At 44.6% G+C, this 16448-nt stretch overlaps 1 long non-coding RNA gene across 1 annotated transcript in view; it reads right to left on the reverse strand.

The window, feature by feature from the left end:
• LOC146858979 (uncharacterized) overlaps positions 1-14859 on the reverse strand; it is an 86018-nt gene extending 71159 nt beyond the window's left edge. Inside the window, exon 1 of the long non-coding RNA XR_014979719.1 lies at positions 13983-14859. This is a non-coding gene — a long non-coding RNA (uncharacterized LOC146858979). The remainder of the gene's footprint in view (positions 1-13982) is intronic.
• Between the last annotated feature and the right edge of the window lie 1589 nt (positions 14860-16448).

Below are 16448 nucleotides of genomic sequence, written 5' to 3' on the forward strand. Positions count from 1 at the left end.
ACGCAGCTCCAAGGCAAAGTCTCCGTCCTCCATCCCCCAGGCCACCACTCCAGAGGTTCCCCCGCCACTCCCTGCCCCGGGTTCCCCCACCCACAGATACACCATCCCCAAAATGCTACGGCCATCCCCCCTAGCACTTGCTCCTCCACACCTGGTCAGTCTGTTGGTGCCACTGATGTGGGGACTGTGTCCCCCCCGCCCTGCCGACCACACCTGCACCCCATTCCGCTCCCATGGATGTAGGCACTGCATTGGAGTCCACGACCACCCCGTCTGACTTGGGCAATGCAGTGGTGACCCAATCCACTCCATCTGACCTGCCCACTGGAGTTGTGCCGGCACCCACCCCATCTAACTTGTGCCCCACAGTTGTGACAGCACCCACCATTTCAGTCAGCTCCACTGCAGTTGCAAGTGTCTCGCCTGCATCCACCACCTCTTCACTGCCTCCTTCTGCTACGCCCTGATCCTGTCCCTGCGGTGCCTGGCCTTCCCCCATGTATGCCCCTCCGAGGGAATGACCCCGGTCCTTAGCAGTGCAGGCAAGCAAGGTGTGACAGTTGTCACTCTAGTTCACTCCTTGGCATTTGGACATGGACTGGCCATTGGCCTTTTGTTTGAACAGACGTTTAACTTTTAATATGCTGAATAAAGCTTTTTTCTTTATCCCTGTGAACTAGATTTAGCTGTACATTATGTTGATGATGTTTAACATGCCCTTGCACCTGTGATGCTTGGTTTCCAATGTTGAATACTGATGTGTTGCTGTGAGGTACTCCCTGTGGTCCGTGAGATATGTATCCTATTCTGGTGGGTATCCATGTCATCCTTTGCAGCTACCTGGGTGTGTCAGGATCAACTATTTGTAGACATCTCTGTGAACATTTCATTTGCATGGTCACATCTCTGGCTTGCACCCATGCGCATATGATGTGCTTCCCATTGTCCAATTTGTCACTTCCACAGACTTTGTGCTCATCAACACTGGACCTACAGGTGTGGGCATCATTGGCATAGGAGCAACTCGGTCCAACTTGCTAGACATATGTTTTGGGTATGTTCCGATGACTTAGGGGAGACTCCCGTACCCAGGCTGTTGTGACCAGAGCCTTCATTGTGTGGTAACTGATGGCTGACTGACCAAGTGTTCTGCAGACATGAATGAGACGTGCGGTGAATATATTTGGCACAGCTGGGCTTCCACAGGAGTTGGGTCCCCTCAAGTAAGTGTGTTGTCCAGTGACATGGCCTGGGCCCATGGTGTGTGTTGTATGAGCAGGTGTGTGTGTCCACATCCCTTTTCATACACAGACAGTGTTCCCTTGATATGTTCCTGTTGTTGATGCTTGCTGAGTGGTACTGGGTTCATCCCACTACTTTTCCAATGGGCTACCAGATGTGTAGGTGCATGACACACTACTGTTAATTGGTGTATCATCATTGGGATTTGTTAGTTCTGAGTGGTGATGATGTTGTCAGACACAGATGGGACACAGTCAGGGTTCCCTAAGGCACCTGTTTATTTGCTAAATCATGTAGTTGTCCCTAGGTGGTACCTTTCAGTGATTGAGACATTTGTATGTGTGTGTGACTGCTCCCACTTGTCGGGTTCATGGCTGCAATGCTGGCAGGTGTCAGCATGTGTGCCTTGTGGTTCTCCTTGGCTTCTGCATTGTCCTGGGACTGTGGCAGGGATTCTGAAGGTTACGTGAGCTTTGAGGTCATGGTCATGTACCGCATACTGTGCAGTATGTCTGTCATTCCCCAGGGTTGTAAACTATCCTTGTGTGATGTGTCTGTGCACCTTAGTTCCTCCCAACATTCCTGTGTTTGTCATGGGTGCATGTGCAATGTCACCTGTCCATGTGGGCTTCACAGATACACATTGTTGCAGCTCAGGGTGTATGGTGTTGAGGGTGAACTGATGTAAATGTTTGCATGGATGGTTCCCTAGCTCCCGTTTGTCCATGGATGAGGGGCCATGCTGAGTCATTTGTGTTTGTGTATGTGTGATGTACATTTGTGGCACAGGACACATGTCTGGGTTTCCCAGTTTGTACGACATCTGCCTTTGTCATCACAGTGGAGGTGTCATGCATGCTTGTGTCACCCCAATGTCTGGTCCCTGTGGGTAGTGCTGTTGTGTGTCAGTCTCTTGCTGTGTTAGTTGGTGTTCATTCCAGCTTGTGTCACATGTGTCTGTTGTGCTCCCTCTCATCTCCCAATGCCTGATTGCCCACTGAGGGTGTCCCAATGATGGTTTACTTTTCTATGGCACTGTCCACATCTGTGTCCCTGTGGTTCAGCCCCCCTCATGTGTTGTGTAGTTGCCTGGGGATACTGTGACACACACATGCTGTGTCAGATGTGCAGTGTGAGGTTGCCTGTTTGGGTTTGTGCATCTGCACCAGTGCATTGGTATTGCTGTTGTGGGCCTTTGTCTGGATGCTGTTTCTGTGATTTTGCCTGCTGTCCCTGTGAGTCATATCACATCATTGTGCACATTCATCCTGGTTGTTAGGTGCCATTGCTGGCATGGAATGTGATTTTGTGAGCTGACACCTACAGTCTACACATGTTGGTTTGATTAGTGTGTCTATTTTCGAGATGTGTGCATGCTTGGTGATGATCACTTCTGCTCTTGTGTCATTGTACACTGTATGCATTGTCAGCCCCCATGTGTGGTGCTAGTCTGCACATGGCCGAGAGTGTGTTATGTTTTCACAGCACTATTAGCCTCACCACATCTCTGTGGGAATGGTACACAACCACTAGTTTGCCCCAGAAGTGTTTAATGTGTTGGGAGCAGGGATCATACATGCTGTTTGTTATTTGCAGCTTTGACCATGATGAAACTTACCTTTTGGTCACTGTGATGAGGGGGGTTTAGTCCCCATCGCCGCAATGCTCAACTTCTGCTGCATTTTGGAAGCCCCCACTTAACTTCTGTTCTACACAGTGAAGGGGTGTTCTTTTTACATTGCCACAGTGCTACAGTGATGCTTGCCTTGAGTATGTCACACTCATGGGTTGGTCACACATGTGCTGTTAGTTACATTGTATGTTCGAAGTCATAATCACTGTTGTGGGCATTTGTCACAGACTACACACTGTTGTCATGATGTTAGGGGGGGGTGTATTTTGCTGACATACCTGATGTTGGAGTATGCTGGATGTGTGGCGCATCACCCATCCTATGGCTGGGGGTGGCAAGGGTGAGGGGCAACATAAGCCCTATGGCTGGGGGTGGCAGTAGTGATGGGCAACAGGTCCTCTATGTCTGGGGGTGGCAGTAGTGATGGGCAACATAAGCCCAATTGCTGGGGGTGGCAGTAGTGATGGGCAACATAGTCCCTATGGGTGTGGGTGGCAGTAGTAATGGGCAACATGAGCCCTATGGGTGTGGGTGGCAGGGGTGATGGGCAACATGAGCCCTATGGCTGGGGGTGGCAACAGGTCTCCTATGAACGGGGGTGGCAGTAGTACTGGGCAACATAAGCCCTATGGGTGGGGGTGGCAGTAGTGATGGGCAACAGGTTCCCTATGTCTGGGGGTGGCAGTAGTGATGAGCAACATAAGCCCTATGACTGGGGGTGGCAGTAGTGATGGGCAACAGGTCCCCAATGGGTGGGGGTGTTAGTGGTGCTGGCCATGCAACTCCTATGGTGGGCTGTTGTTAGTGGCCAGCATGTGGATCCCCTGTGTGTGTGTGCCATTTTGCAGGTACGTGTCGTTTGTTTATGTGGGAGGTGTCTGACTTACCGGCGTCGGCGTCGGTTCCTGAGCCGGTCATAGATGTAGAGAACTGGTATGACCTGCACGATGGGATTCATGATGTGTTCATGTCGTACACGCTGCTTGTTGCTCCGTCTCGTACCCGCTGCAAGCTGGTCCGTCTCGTAGCCGTGGATTGAGTTATGGCGCGAATCGTAGCTGATATGCTTGTTTTCCGGATGCTGTGACGTCCCGTACGTGGCGACCCATCCGGCGCGTAGGAAGTACGCATCGTACTTGTCATGCCGGAAACTGCTATGGATACTGCTTCCGGGCGACTCGGTTCAGCGTTAGGAGTTACGGCTCGAGGAATGGAGCTTGACTCACAGCCTACGTGTCGGTCCTGTTTTTGGCAGTTATGCGCATCGTACTTACTCTACAGGACGGACCGGCTACGGGTACGTGTCCGTCGGAATGGTATTCATGGGGTGAGGGGTAATTAATTATGTTGATTATGGAAGTACATTTTTTTTAAATTTAGATGTGGGTTGTGAATTGTGTGGTGTTGTAGGGTGGGAAATATAAAAAAGTAAATTTATGTAATAATTAATGTTTATGTTTCTAAATAATTTCTAATTCAAATATTTATTTGTTAGCTAATTATTTTTAAATGTATTTCATATAATATTTGTAGGTATTTGTCATATGCATTTTACCATTATATGTTTTTTTCATTTTTTCATATTAAAAATGTGTATTTTAATTTTTAACATATTTACATATTTATTTATTTATTATATGTTTTGAAAATATTTTTGTTGTTAATATTTTGTTTGTCTTTAATTTTGAACTGACTGGAGTGAGAATATTAATTGTTACCCTTCCGCAATCCAACAGTTTCCCTACTGTTGCACTGACTGGAGTGGGAATAGTAAATTTTATCCCGCCGTTACAACGATCGCGTTGTTACACGGTAGTACCATTTCAACGCAAGTCGTTACAACGACTTGCTGTAGGGGTGCTCTAAACTAAGGAATAGTATTATTTACTGTTCCAACACCTTCCCTGCTGTTGTACACATTGGAGTTGGAATAGTAAATTATACTATTCCTAAGTCCAGCACGCCCCTACAGCAAGTCGTTGTAACGGCTTGCGTTGTAATGGTACTGCGATGTAACAACGCGGTCGTTGTAATGACCGCGTTGTAATCGCATGCGTTGTAAACGCATGCGATGTAAACGCCTATATTCCGCCACTATCCAACACTTTCCCTACTGTTGCACTCACTGGAATGGGAATAGTAGTTTTCACCCCTCCGCTATCCTACACTTTCCCTACTGTTACAATTATTGGAGTGGGAATAGTAATTTTTATCCCTCCGCTATCCAACACTTTTGCACTTATTGGAGTGGGAATAGTAATTTGTACTCCTCCGCTATCCAACACTTTCCCTATTGTTGCACTCACTGGAGTGGGAATAGTAATATGTACCCCTCCGCTATTTAACACTTTCCCTACTGTTGCACTGACTGGAGTGGGAATAGTAAATTTTACCCCTCCGCTATCCAACACTTTTTCTACTGTTGCACTGACTGGAGTGGTAAATTAAAGTTTAAAGATTTTTAAATAGTTTAATGTTTTAATTTAAAATAGAATGTTTTTTTAATAGAATGTGTTATTGGTGTATATATATATATATATATATATATATATATATATATATATATATATGTAAATTGTTACATAATTTTAAAATTATAAAATACAATTAATAGTTTATTAATTGTTTTAAAGTAAATATATATATATTAATTATTATGTATGTGTTTAACTTTTTTAATTAAGTTTATTTATTATATTTGTTCAAATGTATATAAAATCTACTTTTTTAAATGAATTTTATAATGTAATATATTTAATATATTTAATATGTATTTTTTTTATTTTATATATATATATATATATATATATATATATATATATATATATATATATATATATATATATATATATATATATATATATATATATCCTTGAAAAACGGAGTTCCAACTGTGCTCTCAGGTCAGGGAAAAAGACACCACACCATCCAAGTTGCTTCAAGGGGGTTTATTGCTTCATAAACCCAACGTGACGCGTTTCACCCTCTACGGGCTTGCTCACACACCGTTATGCTACCGGACCATCGTATACATACTAAATTTGTATAGGCATCGACATTGAAAGAGGACTTTTGCAAGGGTTATTCAGCGCCATATTGGAACAGTAAATATTTGCACAAATGACAGTATTTTGTAGGCGCCATTATATAACAGTAACACGACTCGTGTATTGAGTCCAAACATACTCTTTGCTTGTTTGCAAATGGACACTCGTGGACTGTGTCAAGACATGCTTTGTAATTTAAACTTAGACACTCAAATACTATGGAAAATTGACTCATTTGTAGATGGAAAAGACTGAAACTCGCTCCTATAGAGATAAGGTTATTCAGCGCCATTTTGGAACAGTAATTGTTTGAACAAATGAAAGCATTTCGTAGGCGCCATAATACAACAGTAAAACGACTCGTCTGTTGTGTCCAAACATGCTTTTTCTTGTATGCAAATGGACACTCGTGGACTGTGTCAAGAGGTGCTTTATAATTAATGCATAGACACTCAAATCCTGGGAAAATTAACTCGTTTGTAGATGGAAAAGACTGTATCTCGCTCCTAGTGAGAACAGATGTCGTCCACTACAATAATGCGGTGCCGTGAGATGAGGCTGAAGGGCGCTTAATTGCTCTTTGTGTAGTACAGTGTCATCAATCGCTCCCAGTGAGCTTAGTTCTAGGGCGTTGAATGAGCACTGGTATAGCCTAAGGGGCATCACAGGGACTATCTTTGCGCAATATGGTAGATTTTATGGTAGATTTACGCAATTGTTCTCTTTGTATACATCTAATCACGCATCATGGTATCGTACGTTAAATGGGAGCAAGTATGTGTGTGCCCTCTATCTGTATTACTCATTACTGGTGCACCCTATTCCCCGTTTGCTTCCAAGCATGTTGCAAGGCAATCATAAGGGCAGGCATGACAGGCTGTTGCTTTTAACACCAGTTAGACCCAAGACACCAGAGTCAAAGCCAACACTTCAACATACATGTGGTTTGTAGATCAACATAGTTAATTGTCTCAACCAACATGCTTGGAAGCAAACGGGGAATAGGGTGCACCAGTAATGAGTAATACAGATAGAGGGCACACACATACTTGCTCCCATTTAACGTACGATACCATGATGCGTGATTAGATGTATACAAAGAGAACAATTGCGTAAATCTACCATAAAATCTACCATATTGCGCAAAGATAGTCCCTGTGATGCCCCTTAGGCTATACCAGTGCTCATTCAACGCCCTAGAACTAAGCTCACTGGGAGCGATTGATGACACTGTACTACACAAAGAGCAATTAAGCGCCCTTCAGCCTCATCTCACGGCACCGCATTATTGTAGTGGACGACATCTGTTCTCACTAGGAGCGAGATACAGTCTTTTCCATCTACAAACGAGTTAATTTTCCCAGGATTTGAGTGTCTATGCATTAATTATAAAGCACCTCTTGACACAGTCCACGAGTGTCCATTTGCATACAAGAAAAAGCATGTTTGGACACAACAGACGAGTCGTTTTACTGTTGTATTATGGCGCCTACGAAATGCTTTCATTTGTTCAAACAATTACTGTTCCAAAATGGCGCTGAATAACCTTATCTCTATAGGAGCGAGTTTCAGTCTTTTCCATCTACAAATGAGTCAATTTTCCATAGTATTTGAGTGTCTAAGTTTAAATTACAAAGCATGTCTTGACACAGTCCACGAGTGTCCATTTGCAAACAAGCAAAGAGTATGTTTGGACTCAATACACGAGTCGTGTTACTGTTATATAATGGCGCCTACAAAATACTGTCATTTGTGCAAATATTTACTGTTCCAATATGGCGCTGAATAACCCTTGCAAAAGTCCTCTTTCAATGTCGATGCCTATACAAATTTAGTATGTATACGATGGTCCGGTAGCATAACGGTGTGTGAGCAAGCCCGTAGAGGGTGAAACGCGTCACGTTGGGTTTATGAAGCAATAAACCCCCTTGAAGCAACTTGGATGGTGTGGTGTCTTTTTCCCTGACCTGAGAGCACAGTTGGAACTCCGTTTTTCAAGGATTTAAATTACCGGGTTACTCCACCGGCGCTGTGCCACCCCTCGGAGGGCTACGTTTTCCGACAGGAGTGCATCTTCACAGAAAGAAATATATATATATATATATATATATCCAAACCACTCTCCCTCCAAAGTTGAAGAAAGCAGAGCACACACGGGTTATCAGATCATCCGCTCTTTATTCATTGCCATCGGCATGACGCGTTTCGTTTTTTAAACTTCTTCAGATGCCGCCAAAATTTTAAATGGTTGTCCAGCCCACTTTTATAGCGAAAGCCCCTCTTCGATTGGCTGAGGTGACGCTATATATATATATCGATATTTTGTGCAACTATATTTTTACCAGTGATTTAATTGTACTTGCCTGTTTAAGTATAGGGAGTCGATATTTTTGCATTCTATATTTTTTCATCGATATTTTTTACATCTATATTTTTTACATCAATATTCTCTCAGTGAACCGTCTACAGCGTCGCAAGCCCACGCTGATCTTGAAAGAACCCTAGGCAGACTGGTGGGTTTTGTAGAATTGTGCTTGTATGAAAATTACTTCGACATGGCCTTAAAAGTTATTTACCACATCAGCTTGTGTAAGTATTTCACATCCGGAAAGTGTGTGAGAAGTAAGACTATTTAGATTCTACATTATGAAAATCACTTTTATGGTATCTTGAATCTAAAGGGCATTTTCTGAAGGGGGTTTAGTCACTAAGTACATGTGAAGACATTGCAATCACATCTACAACCCACAGTATGTTCATTCTTGTGAAATGTATCTTAAAATGCGTCGGTGGAATGAGTGCATCGTAGACATTGCTCCGAAAGTGAAATGTCCATGCTGTAAACTATTCTGTAATACACAAAACTGATTTACACTGCCCCAAATGGCAATGGAGGGTCTGATTCCGTGCTTCCCCAAAGTGGACTGTTTAGGATGTGGCCGCTGCAAAGTGAAACACAGTCTGCTCAAAGTGCCATATTTCATGTATTTGTCAAGTCTGTAACCTTTTTCCAGGGCAACTTGCACCTCAGCGGTACACTATGTCCCTGTGATTGACCTTTCCTTGTCTGAGTGTCTAAAGTCAGTAGTCTGTTTACTTTCTGCGCACGTGCAACACAGAGAAAACATTATCTTACCCTCAACTCTGCGTGGCATAAAAAGGGAAATAAAGCCTCCTGGGAGGGTAAACTTGGCATTTAATCAGACCATAGTCTTTGTCTACGCTTGAATTCTGTTTTTGACCAAATTAACGTATTTCTCAGAGGTAAGCAGGAAGCGTCAGGGTTTCTGGAAAGGTAAACCAACGAGACCACAAAGCAAAAATATATTGATGATTACTACGCTCACAAGGATATTCAGTTGAGACCCGAATACATTGAAGTTAACCTCGCCATATTCCAGCTCGTTAAACTTTGCCTGTATTCTCTCTGGGGAAAATATGGCCAACGAACAAACTAGTCAGACTACAATCATCACAGATCCTGACAAACTGTGTAAAGTCTCTTTTCGGGTTATGTCATGAAGTGTCCAGCTGTGGGTTTACATGACAAAACCACTACTTTGTGTTGTAAATGCACAATAGAGCACCAAACAGCATGTAACAATATAAACATCTTCATAGCATATTTCACAACTGCTCATGCTTATTTGGAGCTTTACATATGCTGGATAAACTTCAGGACAGGTGTCTGTTTCACCAAACAGACTATTATTCTTGTGAGCAATCCTGGGGTTGAAGACGTACAGCTTGGGGATGTTTTAGAGAATCCATCAGTGAGTTAGATCATGATGAACTCATAGTTTAATATGTGTCAAGAGTTCCTCATTTTCCACATCCAAAAATGTATTCTGTATGAAAATCAAATGTATCATGCTAAATGTTAACAACATCAAAATCAATTTTGACAGTCTTAAGGATCTGCTGAACCAATGTTCTGCTGCAATTGACTGCGAAAATTAAAAATATAATATGGTAGAACAGCCTTGCATCGTCTGGGAAATAAAATGGTGGGAAAATACAACTATGCCTTTGTATAAAACCTTGAGTATTGTTTGATAAACTGACGCTGATGAGCGACTGCAAAACACTGCTTTGCGGGTATTGAGGATGATATGCTCCTTGACTCAGCTATGGACACCAGACTGCAGCGCACATTCTCTTGCATTTTAGCCTATCTGTTCAACTTGCGGAAAAATACATATTATAAAGAAACATTTCGAAAATGCTCCTAGTGTTTTAACCCAAACTCCAACCAACACTGTTTGCTAGCAAGATCTTTACACAGTACTATCCTGAAAGTTACCACATATAAAAGTTTAGAAGGGATTCTGACAATTTTCATCAATGATTTTCTACTACAAAGCCGAGTAAACCTGGTAATTGAAGATGGACTTATCAGAAAAGCTTGGGACACTCCAATGACCCAGTATTTTTTTTTAAAAACCCTGTGACAAGAAGCAGATAGCTGTTAGAGCCAGGGCCACTGGAATTAAGCAGCAGGGGAGGACAAAATTATGCAGCAGGAGTGATTCAATTATGCGTCAAGAAAATCAAATTATGTGGCATAATGTGGCACATTTTCTCTTAATATTATTTAATTATTTTGGCATTCCCATACAGTTTCTGGACAAAGGTTTTACCTCATTAGTACCACTTTGACACTTAAATACAGAAATAAGCATCAGAAAGGTGACCAATCAACCTTTATGAAGGACCTTCTATTACGCGGCAACACATGTTGCTGCATTTTTAGTTAGGTAATCAAAAAGGGGGGGGCACTGTTCCGTAGTGAGTGTTGCGGAGAGTCAACCTACACTACAAAGGTTAAGAGGGAGAGAGGTGGAGGAGGGGACAGAGAGAGGTACTAGGTCAGGGACTTGGTGATCGAGGTGGGGAGAGACACAAATTGTCTCTTGTTGCCCTCACACATCCCGGGGGATGTCACGCTTCATCATAGGGCGGTTGCTCCTCGTCGGGCCGGCGGTGCAATGCCCTGTGGGTCCCCCGAAGGGGCTCTTTGGTGGAGATCTTTTTAGAGAACTGCTGATGGGTGCATGTAGGTGTGTGGGTAAACGTCCTCTGTGAGAGGTGAAGGTTGTGCGTGCAGTGTGTGTTAAAACTGCCTACGGGTTACCAAAAGAGAGTTTTAATGATGAGGTACCCTTGGCAGGATAAAAAACGAGGAGCAACCGCCCGATGATGAAGCATGACATCCCCCGGGATATGTAAGGACAACAAGAGACAATTTGTGTCTCTCCCCACCTCGATCACTAAGTCCCTGACCTAGTACCTCTCTCTGTCCCCTCCTCCACCTCTCTCCCTCTTAACCTTTATAGACATTGCATCCTAGAAAAGAATGAGAAAGTTAAATTCCTCTACGTAGGCTGGCCAGTAGTAGGTTCAGACAAGTACGACAGAGTCAAAGCCCTCCCTCACCCCAGATTCAATTGTGTCCAAAATTTCCAAGAGGATTGGAAAATTTCTATGTGGCCCCTCAGACCTATATTATTTCTACAATTTTCGGTAATAATAACATTAACAGCTGGAAATCCAGATGACAGTCTTCCAAATACCCAACTACCTAATGTATTTTGGAACCTGCTCACTTTGCCTTTCTTCCCACAGCTATCACCCGAAAGGAGCGCTGAGGATCTACCTCTGGAATCTAAAAAAGATGTTATTCAAAATGAGGGTGTGACTGCTTCTTCAGACACTGTCCAGCAAGACAGAATTTTTAAGTACTTATGTTTATAGTTATGTTTCAGTTAGAATTTTACTTTTTCATTTCTGTAGTAAATTTAATTTTCACCGCTTTTTGGCATCTTTTAGAACATCTTATTTTACAGGTTAAATACGCATGCTTTAATGTGAATAAATGATGCAGACCTCATAATCAAATTTAACATTTTTATTTTACTCATATAACATTGTACAAAAGTTCGCCTTACATGGCTATACACTTTTGGACAAACTGTGTAGTCTGTTTAGCTGTGCCTATTGTGGAGCATGTTTTCATTCACATATTTAATAAACAGAATGTTGTTTTTCACAAGGATGTTCGAATATAGTTTAAAAAAAATTCTAAACATATCCTATAACATTTTGCTAATTAAATATATGGAATACAAACTGCTTGTGATGGGGGGAGTAAGACAGTATCTTGGACCTGTATTTTGTTATATTCTTTCCTTTTTGCAACTTTTTTAAAGATGTGATTATAGGTTTTTGTATAGATGTTGTGCGCGGGAAACGCTACAGGGCTATGAGTTTCTTCCATGTAGTGTGAATCTATGTTAAAAACAAGAGTGAGCAGCCTTTGTATCCTGACTTCTATGAGTCGTGTGACAATGGGAAATGCATCTAAAATAGTTCTTGGAGTTATGTTTCCTTAAGAAATCATGAATTTGAAGTGTGTCTATTTCTTTTTTTTTAACAATATTTTAAAAGATAACCAAACAAAATCTGTCTGGCGGGATCAATTTAGATGACATTCTGAAACACAGAGAACCATAAAACCATATTCACATTCACTGCCAGGTATTTTCTCAAAATGTACTTCAGCTTTTAGATTTCCATTTTAGATCAAGTTATAGTAGTAGCTTTCTTCCATATTGGGATTCATATCAACTGCAAACAATGTTTACTTCTTCTCATGTCCTTCTCATGGCATGAAAACTCTAGCGTCCCACAGGTGCTTTCTTGTTATTGCAACCAATTCTAGATATTCCCTAACAAAATTCCCATCTTCAAAGCTGGGTGTGTACAGTTTTGCAGGAATCACAGCCTTTTTGTGGAACAGCACTCTAAAGGTGATGTTGTTATTTTTAGGTCTCGACTAGCGCAGCGCGCATGCGGAGAGGGCCTCTTGTAATCACTCCTGACATTTAGAAAGCTTTCAGAAAGCTTGTGCGTCTGGTTGTGAAATCCTATTGGCCTTGCGTGCGGCTTTCAAAAAATGAAAGCACACAATTGGCCAAATGCAGGTGCATGTCCCACCACCTTGTTTACTGGTCACTCCCACAGTGTTTGCTGTCGGGAACGAGCAGGGGCAGCAGCATTTCTCTTATCCCACAGCGTTTTGCCTGCGGGAGCGAGCAGTGACGCTTTCACTTTCGTGGTCACGCGGCTGCGCTTGTTAAGTTTTTATTAATGCTTAGTGCAGCTTCACGTCTGCAGCGCTTCTTCAGGCAGTGCTTCTTTTCACAGCATGGATGGCAGCCGCACGTCTTTAATTTTTTCGGCACTGCACCCATTGCCTCTTACACTTATATCACTTAAGGTCTCTGCCGCTGGGCTTTAAAGTCGCTGCCGGAAACACCCCTGCCCCCCGCCCCTGCCCCCCAGATCAGGCTATCGAAAATAGCAGTGAGCTCAAGCAAGCAGAGCAGTGAAGATTCAAGCAGACCATAGAAACAGAAACTAGCCCAGCTCACCAGCTGCTGCAGACAGAATGATTTGATGGCCATGCTAAAACTTCATTTTTCCACTTCCAAAAGCTACTTGGCTGCGCGGCCGCGCTTGTTCTGTTTGTATTAGTGCGGCTTCACGTCCGCAGCGCTTCTTCACATAGCATGAATGGCAGCCGCACGTCTTTCATTTTTTCGGCACTGCACCCATAGCCTCTTACACTTATGTCACTTAAGGTCTCTGCAGCTGGGCTTTAAAGTCGCTGCCGCAAACACCCCCGCCGCCGCCCCTGCCCCCCAGAGCAGGCTTCCGAAAATAGCAGTGAGCTCAAGCAAGCAGAGCAGTGTAAATTCAAGCAGACCATTGACACAGAAACTAGCTCAGCTCACCAGCTGTTGCAGACAGAATGATTTGGTGGCCATGCTAAAACTTCATTTTTCCACTTCCAAAAGCTACTAAATGTAATGCAAAATTAACGTTTATAAAAATACTTTTTAAATAATAATTTACAAAGTGCTACGTTTGTGAATATACAACAAACATTTAAATAAATGAACCTTACAAAAATAGTTAAATGCATTTAGAAAACTGATAAAAAAAATCCTCCGTGTTAGTAAATAATTATATATTAAATTAATGGTTAAACTCATTACCTTCTCTGTCAGCAAGCTCCCGTGCAACCGCTTGTCTCTTTTCTATGTCTACAGCTCTTCGTAGGATGGAAACGGGTGTTTCCTCCTCTCGGACGCAGATTTACCCGGGGCTTAAATGGTAAGAGTTGTGTAGTATAGGTTACCTTGGGGAGCAATATTGCCTGAGTGGTGGGCCGGTAGACAAGAGGCGCCCTCACTGTAACCAAACTTCCTATAGCCCTGTGATGGGATCCTGGAGTGTACCTTGGGCAATGAGAGGTAGCACCTCAATCTAGCCACTACGTACTTTGATACTGGTTCCGTGGCTACACACTGAGGCCACTGGAAGTTTGCAGGAGCCTGTGTACGATTTGTAAAAGACAAGCCTGCTCATACACTGCCGACTTCTGCAGCTATATCTGCGGACCTGGGGGTATAAATAAACAGCGACGTCAGTGCACGTGGCTAACGGCGCGGACGAAGCAACTGAGTGTACGTGTCCCTTATTGTCTGCCGCCGTATAGGTAGGGCTGCCCTGCATCTACCACATTAGTAGTCGGCTACTACCCCCAGCCTCAATCCCAGGGACCCCCATTTGTGCCCCACTACACTGGCGACGAGGGAAGTGTGAAGAACTCGCACGCTCGCAAACGCCAGCCTACCCCAACGCAGGTCGGCGTTGGTGGCCGGTGCGAAGGCGCGAGACGGAGAGTGGCGTCCCCCGCTGCTGGTACGAGGCAATCAGTGTCCCGAGGCTGGTGAGGGACTTAGAGCGCAGTAAGGTTACCGCGAGTGTGTGGCAGGCAGCTGCGGCGCTGTCAAGGGCCATGTGTGCAGTCTCACGTTGGTGCGGCCTTTGAGTGGTGCGTGTCCGGTCCTCTCATCGGCGCGCATGCGCAGCAGACAGGAGACGCGGCTGGAGCGCTCGGTGAGCGCACAGAAGCACCAGCTGGCGCGACGGGCCTAGAGAGGAGCCAGGGGGAAGCACGTGGCCTTAACTGAGAAGGGAGGCTGCTACCCGGGGAACAGAGTGCAAATCTCCACGAACCTGTTTCGGGCACGGCCCAAAAGACAACGTAGAGAGGCTGGCAGCATCGGCATAAGAGATAAGGGCCCAGAAGGAAGACAGCTGCTGTTGAAGGCGCCAAGGGGGACGGTGCGAAGGCTGACCTGCCTAGACATTAGCTTACTTGTGACGCAGAGGCCACCATGGCCACGCAACAGGCAGCGGCTGTGCCCCAGGACGGGTGAGCGGCAGGGGTGAAACCAGAGCATATGGCAGCGAAGGCCCTCCCGGAATTCAGCCAGCTTGCAGACCCAGCAATAGCGGCACTGCAGTTTGCGGAAACGGATAGTCCAGCTGGAGAACTACTTCGTGGCCACCAGGGAAACAGATAATGCCGTGGAACGCTCCACCATACTCTTGATGGGGGGAGATGAGCTCTATGACCTCTTCCAAGACCTACCTGACACAGGAGACGGCAATGGCTATGAGAAGGCGGTCAGGGCCCTCAACCGGCATTTTGATCCACATGTCAATACGGATTTCGAACACTTCAAGCTGCACCAGGCCAAGCAGAAGGGGGCGAGTCGATTGATATATTCTTTGTGCATCTGAGGAAGCTGGCGAGTACCTGTGTAGGAATTGACCGGCAGTTTGAGACGTGGGCGCAGCTCATCGAGGGGTGCAAATCACTAGAGTTGCCAAGCTGATAATAAGACAGCCCGGAATATCATTAGACGATATCTTGGTTCTGGGGAGATCGCACAAGCTGGCAGATGTCAGGGCCAGAGAGATGGAGGTGGCGTTGGCCAAGAGGTCTACGAATACTCAACCTCTATATCCGACACCCATCAAGGAGGAAAGAGTGGATGCCATCAGGAAGACGTACAACAGAGGAACAGGCCTCAGCACAAGCACCGAATAGCGACAGACCAAGCAAGGGTGCAGGAACTGTGGGTTTGTGACTCATGCCCAGAGGGGATGCCCGGCGTAGGGGCGTCGGTGTCTCAAGTGCAACAAATATGGACATTTTGCAAAGATGTGCCAGAGTACGGCAAGATCCGGCGCAAGCCGGCCTAAAGGCCCAAGATTCCATAGGAGTGCCAAGGCTATCCAGGAAGTGGAGGAGCTAGATAGTAGGTGCCAGAAACTCACAGTAGCCGAATAAGAGGACGATGACAATGTCTTTGTAGTGTCGAACATTCGGGGAGTCAACACCACCAGAAGACCGCCTCCACTATGTCAGATATGGATAGGAAACAATTGCATTCAAACGCTAATTGACACTGGGGCTTCAGTGAACATCCTGGACGCGGCGCAGTACAATGAGCTATGACCCAAACCTCGTTTGATGCCCACTGCAGCGAAAATACTCACCTATGGAAGACATACACCAATCCCACTCCAAGGGGTAATTGACGTTGAAGTCAAACACCGGGACAGAGCAACGCCCACGAGATTCTATGTTACCTGTGACAGGGCAG

This window comes from Triturus cristatus, chromosome 3_2 (assembly GCF_964204655.1).
Source record: "Triturus cristatus chromosome 3_2, aTriCri1.1, whole genome shotgun sequence".
NCBI classification, from domain to species: Eukaryota; Metazoa; Chordata; class Amphibia; order Caudata; family Salamandridae; genus Triturus; species Triturus cristatus.